This window comes from Pteropus alecto, unplaced genomic scaffold (genome assembly GCF_000325575.1).
Source record: "Pteropus alecto unplaced genomic scaffold, ASM32557v1 scaffold413, whole genome shotgun sequence".
Taxonomy (NCBI): Eukaryota; Metazoa; Chordata; class Mammalia; order Chiroptera; family Pteropodidae; genus Pteropus; species Pteropus alecto.
The window spans coordinates 945615-966364 of record NW_006434120.1 but is presented as its reverse complement, the minus strand read 5'-3'; the positions used below and the strand labels follow the sequence as shown (position 1 = coordinate 966364).

At 39.7% G+C, this 20750-nt stretch overlaps 1 protein-coding gene and 1 pseudogene across 1 annotated transcript in view; both read right to left on the bottom strand.

Annotated features, from left to right (window-relative positions):
- Positions 1-20750, bottom strand: part of SLC25A15 (solute carrier family 25 member 15) — a 43747-nt gene that overhangs the window by 22634 nt on the left and 363 nt on the right. The window lies entirely within an intron of this gene.
- The window catches only part of LOC102892500, an 8401-nt pseudogene continuing 322 nt past the window's right edge, over positions 12672-20750 (bottom strand).

The following is a 20750-nucleotide window of genomic DNA, read 5'->3' as shown; positions in this document are numbered from 1 at the left end:
TAGGGAAGCAGAGTTCTGTTGCATAATCACGAATGTCCCCTACGGCGAATTAAGGATATGGGGAAGTGCTTAGGGATATAATCATTTTTAAAAGGCAGATTACATGTCAATATAGATCGGATGATCCCAACCAATCCTGCCTGTCTAAATCCCTACTATTGACCAAGACTTATTTAGCCATGGCCACCTTACATGCCTTTTCCTGATCCCTGGTTCTCCTAAGCCAATCAGATCACTGATTCATATCAATTACAAACTTTCATTTAATACCGATCACATGCTAGGCTCTGTCAACCCAAACTAAGTGCTAGAAATACAGAAATGAAAGAGACAATGGCTAGCCTCAAAGAAACCTCAGTCCAAGTAGAGAAGGAAGAAACAAATAAATGTAATTTGGGGAGGGCATGTGGCAAGAGGGCCATGGGTAGTGTGGCATCCCAGGGAAGGGTGTGAGGAAAGGATAGAAAAGAGGGTTTCGGAGGAGTCCCCAGGAGACCCCCATATCAGGGTGGGTTTTGAAAGGCAAATGACCCTTTTTTAAGAGAATGAAAGTCTGTTGAGCATGACTCAGGGCTCTTAGTTGCAATCAGTGGAGGCTAACTCTGGAGCACAAAAGGAGTTGATTAAAAAGACAATGGGTAAGCTCTTGATTGCTGAATGGGGAAATGAGGCACCCTGAAGAACTTCTTGAAACAAGTCCCCAGGCCCAGGTCAACTGTGGAAGCTGCTTAGGCTGTGAGTTGGTACTGCTGCCTTTTCATGCCAGAGCTTCAGTCTTGTAGCTCCTGCTCTTCCAAAACTGGCTAACTTTCCTACCACCTCTGCCTTATAAGCCACTTCCATGTCATGCCTACTGCTTTATATTGCTCATTTCCAAATTGATATCTCATGTAGACAAAGCTGATGGTTGATGCCTGAGTCACTTGCCCATACCCTGATCTGCAAAGGGGGCTGGGATTTCTGACTTCTGTTTTGGAGAGACAGGATTCATTGTTAGGAAGTTCTCTGAACATAGGCAAGGGTTTCAAACAATGCTAAGCAGCCAGAAAACATGACTCATGCCCACTCCAGACAGACCGAGCAAGAGTTCCTGTCCAAGGAAATGGCGCAAAGGCTTGGAGGAATGCATCAGGGCAGCGCATTTGGGAAATGTGGCCGTCTGGCTCCCTGGAGCATAAGGCTGGGACTGCTGGGAGAGGAGACCTGAATTGGGGAGGAGCCACTTGCTGAGCTTTCAGGGCCTAGTCCAGAATCTGCTCTGTGTCCCCTGTTGAGATACAGGAGCTGTGGCTTAATTCTTGCCTGGCCCTGGGCCTTGTCCGTGGTGGGTTTTAGGTACTATATGTTGAAATGAATCATTGGATAAACCTGTTGGATTGCATCACTGTTGTAGAATTTACCAGTATTAAAGTTGCAAATGTATATGGTTCTTCAAACTGTGTGTGTGTGTGTGTGTGTGTGTGTGTGTGCGCGCGCGCGCGCGCACACGCGTGCGATTTCTCACATGTGGACCTATCTACAATGGATACTTTTCTAAAGGTTAATTTGCTTTAAATACAGGAAATATTCAGTTACTAACTCTTAGAGCCACATGCACATTCATTGATGATGCCTTCCTTTTGATGCGATACCAAAACTGGTTTTGAAATTGGTACTAAAATGTGGCTTGAGAAATAGAATGAACAATAATCTATCTCATAGTAAAACAACTGAAAAGTATTAGCACACTTGCACATCTTTCACACTTACCAAATTAATAATGCAAAGTAAGCATGACAAGCATTTTATAAATAAAACTATAAACAAAAGCTGTAAAGGCCAGTTCTCTTTGCCTTTTTTCTATTATGATTATTAGAAGCTATAAAATCTACTTAAAATTGGTTCTATTATATTAGAAATGCAAACATATCAAAAGTATCATATGAATAAATTTTATCCTTCAGGTTCTTTTTTCATTTCTCATCTTTATATCTGACAGCAATCAGAAATATCCCTTCAAGTTTTCAGAAGCAAGAAGCACTTAAATTCAGCTTGAACTGCCAAAGAAGTGCTGCCATCAGCTCAGGGACTAAATATATATCTTCACCATTGAATCTGGAGGAATAGTTCCTAGTCTGGTCACTATTAACCAGAGCAGGCCATCGTCATCATGGCGATCATCATGCTAGGCTGTCTCAACCCTACAGTTCTTAGATCTGTCTTCTTCTCTCATGTATTTTGGTCTCTGTGGTGAGTGGTTCATTTGAAGTGTAACACTGTCCTCTTATAGAGAATCTCCTTCTATGAATCAAACAGGACAGCCAAAAGAGGTCTTTATATTCCCCCCAAGGAGACTGTATATATTGATTATTTAATAAATAGTTAAAAATTATACTTGTGATTTAACACCAAAAAGTTTAAGAATGCTGAGTAGGATTTCTCTTGTCCCAAACTGGTGCTAAGGCTGAAAGCTTAGGGGAAGAGATGCTAAGCACCATGCATTCTTGAGAGAGCCACTACGACTGTGTTAATAACACCTTGTCAAGTTAACCAAGAGGAACCCACAGTTTCATCATCCATCCATCAGCCTGACCCTCCTTGCCCAGGCTTTGCTACCACAGCTGGTACTGGGAGAGGAATTGATTAGGTGGGTGGGAAGAGATATTTGTCACTAGTCACAGGCAGAGACTATAGTGGGGCGGAGAGAGTACAGGGCTTGCATTACCAAATATCAAAGAGAATAGCTCTCTTTCCAAGCCAGCATGCTCCATGGTGCAGTTACAGTCCAGGGAGAGATGAGCATGAGGAAGAGAGTATAGTGTGTATCTTGGGATGGCTGGAGTATAGGGGTCACGTAGACATGAGGATTAGTGCCTATTTCTCACACAGAGATTTCTGAAGGTGGGGAGATTTGGCCACCTGGGATAGTGGCCTGGGGAAGAACAGCCAGACCACAGGAAGGGGAGGAGCCCTGGAGCTTCCCAGGGAAGCAAAGGAGGGGGTATACCCTCCCCAAAGAGGGTGTTGGGGTGGGCTAATGACAGAAGAGAAACACAGCTGACCTCATATGAGGGGGTACTCCTTCATGGAGGGGGCTGGGGTGAACTGGTACACTATCCCCTAGAAAACCCCACACCACCGTCTCTGAGGAGCCCTTACCCTGGCAGAAACCACCAGCATCAGATGGACCCAGAGCAAGGCCAGTTCAAAAGGGAAGCCTTTCTTTCTTAGCCCCTTCCTGCCCCATCCTCAAGGAGCTGAACTCTCAAGAGGAAAGGGAGGAGAGGAAGTGGAGTCGAAACTGGATCGGACTGAATTATCATAACCAAAGGATCCTAAAGTTCTAAGATTGGTCTGACCACCCTATTTTAAAATGCAACCCAGCCCCTCCTTATATAATTTACTTATTTATTATGCTTCTCATTACTGTCGGTCTCTTCCTCTCACCTCTACCTTCACTCTCGCATGTAAACTCCATAAGAGCAAGGAGCTTTGTTTTTAACTTATGTTTCCCTAATGTCGAGAATTATACTTTCCACTTTGGCAGCCCGTAGCTACATGTGGCTACTTAACTTAATTACAATAAAATAAATCTAAAATCCAGTGCTTCTTGTTCTAGCCATATTTCAAGTGCTCAATAGCCACATGTGGCTAGTAGCTACCATATTGGGCAGGACAGATACAGATCACTGAAAGTTCTACCGAACATTGCTGGTTGGGAACAGTTGCTGGCACATCATGGAGCTCAACAAGTAATTGTAGAATAAATAATTGAATGGCTGAATTGTTTTTAAGACAAGATATTCTAGTGGTTAAGAGAACAGGGTCTAGAGGCAAATTGCTCTATTAATAGTTGTGTAAACTTGGGTAAATTATTTAATTTTTCTATAAGTGTCACTAAACACAGCCATTTATAAACATTTAAAAGGTGGTTTAAGAAAACTGATTGTTCTGGATAAACCACTAAAAAAATACACAGATAAAGGATGCATTCATTCTTTGGAAGGCCCTGTAAATTTGAGGCAACATAGCTTAGAGATGAGCATAAGGTCTGGAGTCAGATGCTTGAAGGAAAAATCCCAGCTTCTCTTCTTCCAGCTGGATGAGTAGAATAAGTCTTCTGGAATGAGGATGGGGGGAAAGGTATGGTTCTACCAACTGATGCTCCAAGCACCACCCCTACTGCCACCGCACCACACCCAATATCTCTGCTTCACAGCCACCATTTATATGCTCCATGTGATTGCGCCAGTGACGATTCTACATGTTACATTCTAAACTCTCTTTATAATAGGATTTTTCCCCACCAAGTGTGAAATGCTAAAATGTGGCATTCAGCTCATCCTCAAATGAAGATCCATCATTTAGCATTTCTAGTCCAAGCTTTGTGCTAAGCACTGGAAATGTGGAGATGAAAGCAAAGCCTCAGAGAGGAAAAAAAATGGCATAGATGATAGAGGCTCTGTTCATCCTTCTGGCGACCAAATCAAAGTTGTGACAAAAACAAGGAGCAAAGAGCAAGGAAAAATGGCCTGGGATCTAGATGAACAAGCCATACAACTAGGGAGAAATCCAAGAAATCCTCCTGCAATGGAAGAAGGTAGGACGGGGCAAGGACATGGGGCTGTCCAGCCTCGAGCAGCTGAGTGAGACGGAGGCTGTGGCAGTGGCAGATGCCTCTTAAAGAGGCCGTGTCCATAAGCAGACTTTCCCAGTGTCAGACCTGCTCACTCTGAGCACCAGTGCAGATTTGACTGCTCACAGGGGGACACCAGGGACTTATAGGGAGACATTGTCGGAGTGAGGGCCTATGCGAGACTCACTCTGTACAGAAGTACGGGTGATATCCATTGTTCCTCGTTGAGTCCTCCCTCCTCCCAGTGCACGGACACAGCACCGCCATAGCTGAGACGTCATCAAACTGGATAACAGAGGTCGCTCCACCCAGAGGATGCCCTGAAACCCTGCCTCCCCTAACTCACAGCCCCACCCAAGCCACATCCAAGTATATCCTCAGCGAGTCAGGTGCTCCTTTCACACTGAAGGCAGCTGGCCTCGGTTTCTGGTGTGGCTTTATAGATGTATAAGCACAGCATCTGTGGATTGCTTGTTGAATCCTAATAGGTGGCCCTGAGGGGCATAGGCTGGGGCTAAATTTGGCCTGTAGCTGAACCCCTCTCAGGACTGTGCCACTGGACACCTACTTCACAAATCCACACTAATAAGACTGGGAGACTTAGGAGCTTTGCTTAGTATATAGAAACAGACACAGAAAGGCAGGCAAAATGGAAAGACAAAGAAGCAGAAAACATATGAGAGAAATTCAGTGATAACTTTGGAACCAGTCAGAAATGAAGAACACATTATCTGAGATGAGAAGTATATTAAATGGAATAAACAAGGGGATAAACAAAGTGAAAAAGAAAAGGATCAAATGCCCTGTCTAGAGGATGAGAAAGCCAAGGACATGCAATCATAATGGCAAGAGATAAGATGCCAAGACTATATAAATGGGACACTATTAAGGCTCTAAATAACAGAAGAAAATCAAGATGTTGAACAGCTGTTTGAAGAAATAATGATGGAAAACTTCCCTAAGTTGGTTAAGGAAATGGACATAAAACCTCAGGATGCTCAGAGAGTCCCCAAAATCAGAGATCCAAAAGGCCCACACCAAGACACATCATAATTAAAATGCCAAAAGTTAAATACAAAGAAAGAATCTTAAAAGCAGCAGGAGAAAAGCAGATAGTTACCTACAAGGGAACACCCATAAGACTGGCAGCTGATTTCTCAAAAGAAACTATGCAGGACAGAAAGGCTTGGCAAAAAATATTCGACATAGTGAAAACCCAGTATCTCAAACCAAGAATACTTTATCCAGCAAGCTATCATTTAGAGTCGAAAGACAGATAAAGAGCTTCACAGACAAAAATAAGCTAAAGGAATTTATCACCACCAACCCAGTATTACAGGAAATGTTGGAAGACCTTTTTTTAAGAAGAAAAAACATGTATCAAAACAGGAATAAAGAATGGTAACAACTACATTTCTATCAATAAGTACCTCAAATGGAAAAGAATTAAGTGCTCCAACTAAAAGATAGAGAAGCTGAATGGATAAGAAAACAGGACTCCTGCATGCTGCCTACAAGAGATTCACTTCACATTAAAAGACACACATAGACTAAAAGGAAGGGGATGGAAAAAGATATTGCTTTGATGGACCTAGAATCTATTTAAGTCAGACAGAGAAAGATAAACACTATATGATTCACTTATATGTGGAATCTAAGGAATAAAAAGAACAAACTAATCAAAAACAGATTCACGAATATAATGGACAATTTGGTGACGAACAGAGGGGAAGGGGTTTGGGGGACTGGGAGAATGGGGTGAAGGGTTAAAGAAATTAGTAGCTGATGGATGGTCACAAGCACAGTATAGGAAATGCAGTTAGCATTGAAATGTTGGTTAGGCAGAGGGTCAGGGGAGGGAGAGAGCAATTGGGGGATCATTTTATGAACTATATAGATGTCTAACCAATGTACTGTATAATTGAAACTAATTAAAATAAATAAATTTTAAAAAGCAAAGCCTCATCTCCTTGTACTACAGTGAAGGAAGACAGTCCATTGAGAATTATAGAGGCGTGTTCCAGGTGCTAGGGAGCAATGAGGTAAGGGCACATAACTCAGCTCAGAAAACCAAGAAGGTCATCTGAAGGAGTTGAATGCTGAGTCTTGAAGTAGAAATAGGAGCTATGAGTAGGAGTTTCAAAGAAGGGAACAAACCATACAATTGCAAGGAGGGGAAAGAAGCGTGGCAAAGTCTGGGCATCACAGTGATTCAGTGCAGGGTAGGAGGTGAGCATAATAGAGGAGGGTAGCAAAGAAACAGGGCTGATCTCCAACGGTCCCACAGGCCCTGCTGAGAGTGATGAGTTTATTCAGAGGGTGGTAGAGGGCGCCATTGAGTAAAGTAGACATTCTTTGTGCTGTGAATGTGGACGTGTGGAGGGGTAGCACAGAGAGAAAGCTGAAAGCATGGACTCGGGAGTTGAACTTCCTGTCCTTGAAGGCTGGCTCTCCGATCTTTTGGCTTTGTGATGGTAAACAACTTTTTAAAAAAAATCTATTGAAGTAACAATGGTTAATAACATTACATATAATGTTAATGGTTAATAACATTATAATTCGATAGCTGTGTATTCTGTGCTGACCATCAAAAGTCTAGTTTCCTGCTGTGGAGAACCGCTGCCATATATTTGACCCACTTTACTCAATTCGTCCTCCCCTACCCGCCTCCCCGTCTGGTAACCACCATACTGTTGTCTGTATCTATGGGTTTGTTTTTTGGGTGAACAGCTTCTTTTAGCCCCAAATTTCTCATCTTAAAAAGGGAAAATGGTCATGGAATTTGTAAAGACAACATGAGATAATACATATAAAGCACTTATTACAGTGACTGACACATAGTAAGTGATCAATAAATGCTAATTATTGTTATCATTGATCATTTTGTTAAGTAGTTAGGTAGACATGAATAGGGCATGAAGGCCCCTCCCAAAGACCTCCCTTAGGACTTCCCTGGAACCCCCATTTTATGGTTATAAATTATCCTTACATCTCGAGGCACAAAGGAGTGAAAAGCCATAAAATAGATGCTGACTTGCTCTGGGCACAAGTGTTTGTGCAGTTAGTATTACCGTAACCTTCCCGTAAACTTAGCTTTGTTATACCATCTTTATAAAAATCATGCATGTGCCCAGAAGTTCATGAATATAATTATAACAGACTGAATTCTGGGTAACTGCATGAACAGTGAGCAAAGGGTTATATAACAGCTAAATGTCAATCAAAATGACCTCACATACCAATTATCTAGCACTATCCCTATAAACACACATCCAAGAGTCAATATAAGACACATACCCTAAGTTCCACAGAGATACAGCCATCTTTGGTACAGCCCATTTCTCTCTTGAAGTGGCAGTCTTAAAGTAAGACTTTAATCTTACTTTTTCTAAATCTCACTGATCTATAATTCTTTACCTCGTCAGCGGAAAAAGCCGAGGACCCCTCAGTGCTACTGGGAAAATGATGGATTTTAGATCACCCCAACAGTAATGATTTGAATAATTAATAATTAGGTTTCTTATTTGCCTCATTTTTTATAATTAAGTAGCGACTGAATGAATTAACTTTATCACAACACCAGGAAATTAAAATGTTGTTTTATGTACCCTAATAAAAATATAAACATTTGTTTAATTATCAGCGAATATTGATTGATCTTGAATGATGTGCCAGGCACTGTTTTAGGCTCTGGGAATAAAGCAGTGAACAAGGCTGAACAAGGTCCTTCCTCTCATGCAGCTTATATTCTAATGGGGGAGGCTGACAATAAATCAGCAAACAACAGGACTGACAAGATCTGTAAGCTCTGTGAGGCAGGAAGCTTGTCTGTTTGTACCCTAGTATAACCCAAGTGCATAAGATGGTGCCCACTGCGGGCACTCAGTGAATGTGTTGAGGAAACGAAAATGAAAGGAGATCTTGTCAGATAGTGATAAGTGCTGGGAAGGCAACGAAACAAGGCCGTGTGATGGAATGGGAGGGTTGACTGTTGACCTGCATTAGAAAGTGACTGTTGACCTACATTAGAAAGATGTGAGGGAACCAATTATGGGACAATCTCTAAGAAGCATATTCCAGGTAAAAGAATATTCCATGACAAAGCTAAAAGCTCTAAAGAAAGCTGTGCTGTACCTGTACAAAGAACAAAAAGACCATGTTGCTGGAATGCAGTGAGCAAGGTGAGGAGAGAGGTGGGGAAGGAGGGCAGAGGAGCAGGCGAGGGCTGGTCATTTAAAGCCTTTAAGCCTAGTTCCTTGTCCTACACAGACCCCACCTGGTAAGATTTTCTATGCCTTAGCTCAGAGCGTCTTACAGAATAGATTGCTGAGTATGTCAGCTGACCTTATTCCTGTGTAATAGAAATATCTTTCCAGTCTGGGGACATGGGGGAAACAAAGTGGATCCCTCCATCCTTTCATCACCAGGCCTCCACACTGGTACTTTACTTGTTCAGTGTTTCTGACTGTGTTAGGTTTATTTGTAAGATAATGAAATCTTATCCTCTAGGAAGAAAAATAATTCTATGTGCAATGGGAAGCCAATTCAGGATTTTAAACAGGTGAAAAAGATGGTCTGAATTAAGTTATTACAATTGCTTTGGCAGCTAGGTAGAGAAAAAATGGTAGAAGAGTGAGAATTGGGGAAGAGAGCCAGTTAGGTGGCTATTGAAATCATCGATGCCCAAGATACTGGTGGTTTAGACTGGGGGTCTGGGATGGAGGGGAGAGGAATGATAGGACCCAGAAGCTCAGATTCCAGTCTTTTGTAGTCTTCAGTAGGGGCTGTGCACACACAATAGGAGTGTGTTTATGTGAAGTGAGATTATTTTTGCTCCAGGGGCACTTGAACATTACGAATGCATCCAAGGGTCAATGCTAATTAACTCCGGTAAAGAAGCAGTTTCCTGAGGGCACAATTTGAGAGGGCAGGAGAACAAAAAGAAAACAGTCTCAGCTGAAGTGACCTTTACTTATTGGAATTTAAAAGTTCTTTTAAAAATTAATTTTTTAAAATTTTTTTACGATAGCTGGTATAATAAACCAATTTGGGCTTTTATACATTAGTGTAAGTTAAATCACATATATATCTGTCCTCCTGGTGGTTAGATGAGAGAGAGGGAGTTTGACAGGCAGGAGAGGGGAGGAGAAGGCTAATTTGGAAAGGGTATTTGGCCAGGGTGCCAGGCCTGGGTGAGGCCCAACGCATGGAGGCTCTGAGAAGAAGGAAGGCAGCATACTGGCCGGTACTGGGGAGAGAATGAGTACAAAAAGGCAAGGAATTAGGGGCAGGGGTAACATATAGATACTTCAGAATTTGGCCTGAGGATAGTCCTGCCTGGAAACATCTCTGTCATCCCCAGAAATCATTTGTTATGCACTGTTTCAGCACAGTTCTATGCTTTGCTGTGCAGTGCACATTAGAATGACACGATCCTGGTCTTCGATAAACTTAAAATCCAAAGTGATTTTACTTGTAAATATACTGAGAAAGAGTCATTTTACACAGAGGTAGAAAAGGCAAGCATCTAGACTGTCTAATTTGAAGGGCACAAAACTGCTTCCTCTTCTGTCCCATCTCCTGAAAGCACTGCTTTGGCAGTCTTTCATGCCACCTCCCCCTCGCCCTGCCCTCTGGCTTTGATCTCTGAAGAGGTTGTGAAAAGGCTAATGTGGCTGAGGACGCTCCTCCATCTGGGCTCCCTTAGGAGCCTGTGAGTGTGTCACTTTGCACCTATTGCTCATATATATTGTTATATCACCTGTTAATCTGTGACCCCAATCAGCTCACCAATCCTTGAAAAAGGGATGAAATTTTACTAATCTTTGTATACCAAGGGGACTAAACTTTATTCCAATACTAAATGTTACATATTGATACAAATATCATACATCTATATTTATTTTATATAAACACATCTGTTTTAGGCTGTGTTTGATACTATAGTTTGATCTATTGAGTTTATAGGTTTACACACTAGATTAGCTGGAACTATATGTATATACAGGGAGAAAGATACAAATTTACCATGTGGAAGGTGCATAGACAAAACAGCTCTCACTTCTCCCATGAAAAAAGGGAAATATTATATCCAACATTTTGCCACACAATACCCACTCCCTACCCGAATCAGGAAACCTCATGACAAGCTACACCTCAAGTGAGCACATTTAGCCTCCTTCTCTCCTTCTTTCTTGTGCCTTCAGCAAGGACATTGCCTTTATAAAGATGTTCATAATAATTTAATACATTTGCTAGTGGGGTCACGAGTAAATTCAAATTAATTATGGATATGTGGGTTTGTTCTGCAGGCTTATTTTAAAAAGAACAACTTCGGTGTACCAACGCCACTGTCAGCCTGGCTAGTAGGATTCCCAAATATTGACTGTTCCTGGACTCCTTGTTACATGGTGTCATCCATCTGCTGTGACACACAATTACCCTGCATTGGATAATCCTGATGTCATTCAAAATATTAAATGAGTCAACAGATATAAATTGTTTAGTACTCATTCATGGCAGTTAACATTATTGTTATAATCACTATATTGCAGGTTGTATGGTATCTCCCAATTTTGTTTGAAAAAGTTTTATGTACTCTTTTACATAGAAGCATTGAAAGTTAATTTAGAGTAGATTTTAGGGAAAAGGATTATTTGACACATAAAGTATACTGATTTCATACATATAAAATGGAACTATGAAATCATAAATACTAGATGTTCAATAATGTGTACCAACTCTGTAAATAAAATATAAAATCATATAGCTAAAAGTAAATATATTGCTATCAATGAATAGTGGTATATTATAGACAACAAAGCAACATATTTCCTGAAAAATAAAGTTATATATACAGGCGATGGTAGTGACTGAAAAGTAATTCATAATATAAATTAAATTTGATTGCATATGAAGTATATACAGACAGAGCAAGTAAAATGAAAAGCAGAATAAAACAAGCAAGCATTTTGATGAATGCATAAGCAAGCAGCTGCAGTACCTGCAACTCACCTATACTACGACATTTGTGTTCTATCGTTCAGCCAACAAGGAGAAAAGGCTTCTCTATTTGCCCTACTGTGGTCCACTAGCATGAACAGATTGACAGCAAATGGCAGACTGGCAGAACATTTCTAACTTTTACCCAATCTTTCTAGGTGCATTATTCGTTTAGGTCGTCCCAATATATACTATTTACTTAGATCTAAGGCATTTCATAAAATTAGCATAATATTTAAATAATGTAAGAAATGAATCTGGGGTAGATTAGATATTACGGAAAAGAAATACATTAAGATGAAATGAAATTGTGTATACCATTAAGCTAACCTACTATTTTGCTATCTTTGTTGCTATTTCATAACTTTGTATAATTTAGTCTGTGTTCAATATTTCTATATAATTATTTATAGTATGCATAACATTTTTCAGCTTAGTGACTACTAATCATTGAATCTCACTTTTACTTATTAGCCAACAAATTTCACAGAGTGCTTTGGAATCAGAGTAGTTTATATACATATATATGATTATACATATATGTTATGTTAGCTATATGATTATATATATATATATATATACACGCACACACGCACACATATTATTTGGGTGGTGTGTGTGTTATATGGCAATAAACATAACTACTATGTTGTACCTAAATAGCTGTCACCATAGGCTTCAAATATAGCATTCTGGCAGGTAGACCAACCCTTGCCCATCTGCACCCCTGTGATCCTGGAGGGCAGGTCTAATTCTCCACTCTGGTATTTCCTGTCTCCCATCCTGCTGCAGAGAACCAAGAATGCCTATCTATGTCTCAGGATATGACCCTTCCTAAACTTTCAGACTGGCTTCATCCAAGTACGTGCTAAAATTCAGAATATTTTAAAAACTTCTTAACATCCAATGCTAAGTGTACTTATTGCTTTGTAATACAAGTGAATGCGATATCGATGTATTTTTTTTACGTACAACATAAATGCTTTATTAACAGTCAAAGATCGGCCCCATGGGCCAAGTGGTGGACCCAGACATCCAGGACCCAGACTCAAATTCAGTGCAGCCTTGGAGCCTCTCACTCTGACTCCAATAAGGTGAGCACATTGCCCTCACGCGTGGGCCTTTCAAGTTGTGGATGATAGAGCGGCTCGTCATCCATGAATTCCACGAGTAAAGCATACACTGTACTGTTCTTGAGCCTGTCCTGCCCAGCACCTTGATGACTCTGGCTGGCTTGATAGGCTGCACACAGCTGGTGTCCATGATGGTGGCATGGCGGCAGTCCCACGGAGCATGTCGGTATTATTTTTACTTAGATTTCTGCCTTTGAATCATAGATTCCAGAGATCTGCTACACCATGAATTGGCTGGAAACAGTATTCTCCTTATTTCTTGAAATTCTTTAATTTCATTTTCTTCAGTACTCACAAATAGAAATAATTAAAATTCTTTAAGACAACAATATATTCTCCCTGGACTATCTGATAAAGGTTGACTGATGAAAATTCACTGTTAGGTCCAGAAGTATTAATCGTTACAAAATTTGGCTTTGGTATTCTCTAGAAGTGCTACATTTGAAATCAGAAGACATCCTTATGAAGGATAGTGTTTGTGTGATGTCAGCATCATGGTGGAGTAAGATGACCTCTTGGGCTGCCCTTTAAAGTTACAAGTGGGACAATTATAATTCAAAAAAGGATACCCTGCTCAACACACGAATGTGTGAGAGATCAATGCATTGAGAAATCTGAAGGTGAGCATATCAAAGTGAGCAGGGGAGACAGGAGGGGGAAGGACAGAGATGAGAGTGCAGACGCAGTCCAGTGCTGGCTGTGGACCCCAACTGATGGGGCAGCAGTGGCGGGTCGGGTTGTATCCCTCACTTGGCAGTCAAGAAAGTCCCAAAGGGGCAGAGTCAGCATTCCAGCCTGAATGGCGGGTACACATTGCAGCTGAGCCTAGTGACAGGGGTGAGACGTTGTGCAAAGGTGTAGTAGCTGAGATTAATCAGCTGCCTTTTTTTTTTTGCCAGAGAAAAAATAAAGCTGCAGTCATGCAAACCAACACCATTCCCATTGCCCACCCGGCTCTAGCTGACCTAGTAGCAAAGGAGGTGTCAGATGATTGCCCTCACTTAGCAGCCTGTAGCGGATCAGAGAGACAGAAGCGACATTGCAGCCTGAGTGGCTGGTACACACTGTGGCTAAACCCAGTAGAAAAAAGAAAGCCACAGATGGGTGAACCTGCCTCCCTTACCCACTCATTCCTCACCCTTCCTCCCCCACACCCCCAACTGTCATGAAGGAACTTGTTAGAGGCAGCTAGGATACCTCAGATAGTACTATGTGGCTGGCAGCTTCTGGTTGGTTATAAGGAGGCAGCACTGGGAGCTCATAGGTCCAGAGCCCCATTGCCCACCACACTCTACTATGGGGTTGTTGCCATGAGACCAAAATCGCCTGGTCACAGAGGGGACGCCCACCTCCTCGGGGAATATGGAGCATTTTCCATAGCCCAAACAACACTGCCTCACCAAGATCCCAGAAGTCCCAGCAGTACAGAAACAGAAAAGAAAAACTTGTGCTATAGCACCATCTACTGGAAAACAAAATAAAGACTTCTACTTACTAATCTGCTAAATGTTAAAAGCAAAAGAATACTTAAAGATTTCAATACCTCAAATCCCCAAGCAGTGAAATAATCCATTAAGTACCATGAATAACCAAGTTAAAAAGGTAGCTAAAAAGAAAATGAAAAGTCTCCAGAAAACAAACTCAAAGACATGGAAGACTGAGAGTTAAATGACAGAACTCAAGACTGCAGTTCTGAAAAACACTCAATGAGCTACAAGAAAATTCAGAAAGGCAGTTTAATGAGCTCAGGAATAAAACCGACAAACAAAAGAAGTACTTTACTAAAGAGATTAAAGCTATAAAAAAAGAAACAAACAAATTTTGAGGCTGAAGAACTCAATAAATGTGATGGAGAATGAATTAGAGAGCCTAGGAAATACAGCAGACCAGATGGAAGAAAGAATTAGTGATCTTGAAGATAGAAATCTAGAAATGATTCAAATGGAAAAAGAAAGAGAATTGAGAGTTCACAAAATGAAAAAACCCTGTGAGAACTCTCTGAATGTATTAGAAAGAGCAATATAAGAATAATGAGTATACCAGAGGAGAAGAGAAGTAGGGAACCGAGACCCTATTCAAACGAATAATCAATGAGAACTTCCCAAACCTATGGAAAGAAGTGGACCATGGAATTCAGGAAGCTAAAAAAGTACCTAATTATCTCAATCCCTAAAGGCCTTTTCCAAGGCACATTATATTAAAACTGTAAATAAATAATGACAAAGAAAGAATTCTCAGAGCAGCCGGGGAAAAGAAAACTAAAGGAAAATCCAGTGGGGGGGTGGAATGGGGGAGGGAAAGGCTGTAACTTGTAAAGGAAATTCCATTAGATTATCATCGGAATTTTCAGCAAAAACCTTACAAGCTAAGAGAGAGTGGAATCAAATATTCAAATTAGTAAAAGAAAAAAATCACTAGCCAACAATAACTTATCCAGCAAATTTATCCTTTAGGTGTGAAGGAGAAATAAAGGTTTTTCCAAACAAACAAAAGCTGAGGGAATTTATCATGACAATACTTCCATTATAAGAAATGTTGAAAAGGAGCTCTTCTAGTTGAAACAAAAACACAAAAGGATACAAAACTGTGAATGAGATGACTAAGAGACAGACAGAAGTAAGAAGTTGAAACTTTATTTCAGAATAGGATATTAAACCCCTATTATAGTACACAAGTTGAAGGGGGTAAAAGCATTTTTTAAAAAACTATAGCTTCTGTAATATGAAAATGAATGCACAGCATAAAAAAATGGATAACAAAAACATAAAAGGGGGGAAGAACTATACTTGCCAAGGGGAATGGAGATAAGATTCAATCGGAACAAAAAGGACTATTGTACATATGAAACTTTTTTTTTGCATAAACATAATGGTAACTACTAAACGGAAATCTAGAACTGAGATGCGTAACATAAAAAAGAGGAAAAGGAGGAAAAAATTATAGAATGCCACCAAACTAAAATAGCAGACAAACGCAAGGGAAAAGAAACAATGGAGAGACACAGAGCACACCAGAAAACAAAAGATAAAATGGCTATAGGAAAACCTGGTATATCAATAATAACCCTAAATGTAAATGGACTGAATTCACCAATTAAAAGGCATAGAGTAGCAGGATACATTAGAAAACAAGACCCAACTATATTTTGCCTTCAGGAGATGCATCTCAACTACAAAGACAAACATAGTCTCAGAGTAAAGAGGTGAAAGATGATACGCTGAGCAAATGGCATCTAAAGTAAAGTGGGTGTACAAAAGACAAAGATGGACATTTTATAATGATATAGGGGATAATACATCAAGAATACATAATATTTATTAATATATATGCACCCAACGTGGGAGCCTATGTTCATCGCAGCATTATTCACAATAGCCAAGACATGGAAACAACCTAAGTGTCCTTCAACGGATGAATGGATAAGGAAGATATGGTACATATTACAATGGAATATTACTCAGCCATAAAAAATTATGGAATACTGCCATTTGCAACAACATGGATAGCTCTTGAGAGTATTATGCTAAGTGAACTAAGTCTAATGGAAAAGGACAAGAACCATATGATTTCACTCATATTTAGGATATAAAACAGAAAGCAATGAATGAACAAACAAAACAATCAAATTCATCGACACAGAAAATAGCTTCGTTACCCGAGGGAAGGAAGGGGAGGATGAAGAGGGTAAAGGAAGTCAGATATGTGTCGAAGGAGGGAAACTGGACTTTGGGTGGTGAGCACACAATGCCATACACAGATGATGTATTATAGAATCATACACCTGAAACTTATATAATGTTATAAACCAATAATACCCCAATAAATTTAATTAAATAATAAAGGACAGTTGTTTACTAGCCTTCTAGATAAATTTAACATTCTCAATCAAAATTGTTTTCTGCAGGAAGTTCAGAGTTGATGAATACATCTATGTGCCAAACTGGTGGCACATCCCAGCTTCGTGGAGACAGAAGCTCCTGTGCTCATGACCTTTCCAGACCTCTCCCTGTGTACCTCTTCATCCAACTGTTCAATTTTAATACCACCAGTAATGGGACAAATAAACATCTCTCCTCTTGATATGAAGCACAGAGGACACACCTCACTTCTATGGTTCTCCTGGCAAAAATAAGTGCCTTCAATCTAATGACTAGGAAACATCAGAAAAAAATTTTGAGGTATGCTGCAAAATAACTGGCCTGAACTGTTAAAAACATCAAGGTCATGAAGGACAAAGACAGACTGAGGAACTGAACTGAATCGAGCAGGATAAAGAGGATGGAATTAAATGCAACTAGTGATGTCTCACTGGGCGCTGGCCCGGAAAAAAAAAAGTTTGCCTTTTGCTGTTAAGGACATCACCGTGACAGTTGATGAAATTTGAATAAACTCTGTAGAATGAATTATTGTATTGTATCAATGTTAACTTCCTAATTTTATGATTGTACTGTGCTTATGTGAGAGAATGTCTTTGTTTTAGGAAATACACTCAAAATTATTTTGAGGTAAAGGTTATTATGTCTATAACTTAATCTCAAGTGTTTTGAGAAAAAGGATTATGGGAGAGAGAATGAGAATGAGAAAAACAAATGTGATGAAATGCTAACATTTAGGTAATCTGGGTTAAGGATATAAGGAAAATATTTGTACTGTTTTTGTGACTTTAATGTATGCCAAAAATTATTTCAAAATTAATGTTTAATTTAAAAAATAAAATTGTTTTCGCCACAGCTTCTTTAATTTTAAATAAACCTTAAATGATATTAACGTTCCACCTTTCAATATATACTGTAACAGTAGCAAATGCATAGTGTTTACTGTGTGCTAGCCATTGTTACAAACACGGATAAATACTGTAACCCACTCAATCCTCACAGCAGCCTTGTGAGGTGAGTACTGCCCTTATTACCCCTTCCACAGATAAAACACCTGAGGCGCAGAGAGGATTAGAAAACTTGCCAAGTCCCACAGAAGCGGGTGGAGCCTGGTCTCTGGCTCTGCCCACTTTGGAAAAGCCAGGTGCTGCTACATCCACTCTAACACTGGAGCTAAAGTGTTTTAGTGCGACTGCTTTAGTCTCCTTTTTCTTGCTTTTATTTTCTTGGAAAAATTTTTAAATAGTTTTAAAAACATGTTAGAGTTTATTTTGCTCTAATTATGAGAATTTTGTGGGTGATCTGTGCCACATGGTGCCCTTCCCATAGCTGTAATACCTGCTAATAGTATGAGGCCCTGTCTCCACCAGATCTCTGTGTAGTGAGGAGGTAAGGAGACCCAGGAAACTAACCCTCCAGAATACAGCAGGATATCCTTCTCCTTTTGTTATTGTTGTTGTTGACTTTAACATTTGCTTAGTATTGTGGACCATTAACACTAAACAATGTCACCAACACATATTTAAAACCTGAAAAGGCAGACTGTCTTCTTCACAATACTTTAAGCATTCATGACGTGAGATCACCTTGAGATCAGCTTTAACATTAGTGCATGGTGGTAAATTTATTACTACTTTTCCCAAAAGGGTTATCTCCTATTTAACATAAATCAAAATCAAGTTTAACAGTTGGAGGGCTTAAGTAATCTTTGAAACATGTTTATTTTTCTTGCCGCAGCATTATTTGATTAAAGAATCTGAATAATCATCACTGTCCTACTGGATACTGCAATACAGTGACTTATAAGTTTATTTTACCAATACAAGGTTTTCTTGTTGTGGAAAATACAATTATCGAAGCATCAGCCACCTCCCTTAAACAGTCTCCTTGATAACTGTTTCTCTTCCACCTCTGACTTTAAGCTATTTCAGCAAGTATTAGGACTTAATTTTAACCAAGAAAAAGCCGGGGAAGTGAAATCTAAACTAGGCCATTTGTTACTCATTTATTATCCTACTAAGGAAGATGGAAGGAGAGGGGAGACAAGTGACTGGTTTAAAAAGTTACTTAGTAGTGTAAGCTGATTCGTGATAACTCTGTAGTCTTCAACTACTGCTGATCTGTGCCAGGGCAGGAGAGTTTCCAATAGTATAATCGTATAGCTCTTTCTTTTAACTAGTGCAATCAACACCTACAACCTTAATTTAAAATACATTCTAAATAAAATCTCTCTAGCAGATAGGTCCCTAAAGTTTTCTTTGCTCTTTCTTAATTTGTCTTACCACACTAATATCAGAAGCATGGTTTTGCTGACACCAGCACATGGATGTTGTCAGTTGAATTTCAACATTCAGACTGGAATAATGCCAATGGAACACAAACACGCCATTGAGTGGGTGTAAGAACCAGGGAAAGAACTGAGGTTAGGAGTCGGGAGGCTTGTGAGCTGGCATTTACTGGTCATGTAACTTGGTTGACTCACTTAACTTCTCTGAGGCTCGTTTTCCCATTAGTAAATTGGGGGTAAAAACCCTTACCCTACCTACCTCAACAGTCATCATAATGATCAAATTAAATAATGTACATGACAGTTCTTTCCAAAACTTTATACACATCTTAGCAAAGCTTTAATTGTCTTTTCACTTTATCAGTCCCTATAGCTTTGTCTTCTTTATATTGTCATATAAACGGAATCACACAGTATGTGGTATCTTGGGTCTGGCTCCTTGTACTTAACATAATGCCTTCGAGACTCATCCAAGTAATAATCTGTTGCTTCAGATTAGAATCACCTGGGGGTGCTCGTTAGACTCTCAGCTTCAGACCTTCTGCGTCAGTGTCTGAGCTACTCAGTAATGTGTATTAGCAAGCACACCCATGTTACTTTTATGTGTGACTAAAGTCAGAAACCCTCAGGTATTCTAGAATGAACAAGAATATCAGAGTTAGATGGTTCTGAGTTTGAATCCAACTCTGCCATTTACTAGATGTATAAAGATGGGAAAATTACTTAAAACTCTCTGCACTTATTTTTTTTCCTTTGTACTTGGAAATAATTTATTCACCAAATATTTTGACAGGCATAGCTCTAGGAACCAGGATTGCAGTAGTCAATACGAGAAAGTCCATGCCTTCATGGAACACAGAGCACCATACCAACTGTATAAGCACATAATACATGAGACAATTTCAAATTTCAGATAGCAATACTCTGTAGAAGATGAAACAAGGTTTTGACATAGAGGGTACCTTAGTTAAGATACAATCTAGGCTACTTGTAACAAAGAAACTAAAAAATACATTTAAACAACATAGAAGTGTTTTCTCCTTTGTAACTGTCTAGAGGAGTTGGTGAGGACAGAGGTAGGATGGCTATGTCATCGACTAGGATAAGGATAATTGGGACAGGATCTTCTCCCAGAGAAACTGTGAATTTGGGATGGAAGTTTCAGTTTCCTTTGTCACTATTTTTTTTTCTCAAAAGAACCTATGTGAAGGATATATAAAAAATTGGAAAATGACGAAGTAACTATTAAATGTGATTTTGATGGATTGTTCATTATACTGAGGATGGATTTTCAACTGGATATCAAATGATATCAAACTAACTATTTCTTGCTGATAATGTCCTATGTCTTGATCTGGGTGGTGGTTTAAATGGGCAAATTAACTGTGATAATTCATTAAGCAAGTTCTCATTAATATGTTTATGATTCATGCACTTTTCTGTATCTAAGTTATATTCATACTTCAATTTAAAAAAAAAAGACAAAGGAAAGCATCCCTGAGTTTACTGTGTTCAGCATTGTCACAAAGGTCTGTCAGGACTAGTGGATCTTAGTAATATCTGTTCAATGTAAGCTGGGTTTTCAACACACAAAAAATTTGCCACAAATCCTGATTCTCATTTGAAACGGCAGAGAAAATACTCAACCGCCAGTACAGAATTCTAAACTAGAGGTTCCCACATGACCCATTAGGTGGCATTTCTTGCAGAGTTTATGCTCATACATTCCAGATTTGAGACCTCTCTCATCTCTCTGGGCCACTGCTCACTGCTTTCATGAGGGCCAAGAAAAGGCCAAGTCTTTCTCTTATATCTTTTTATCTCTAAAGCCGTTTCTG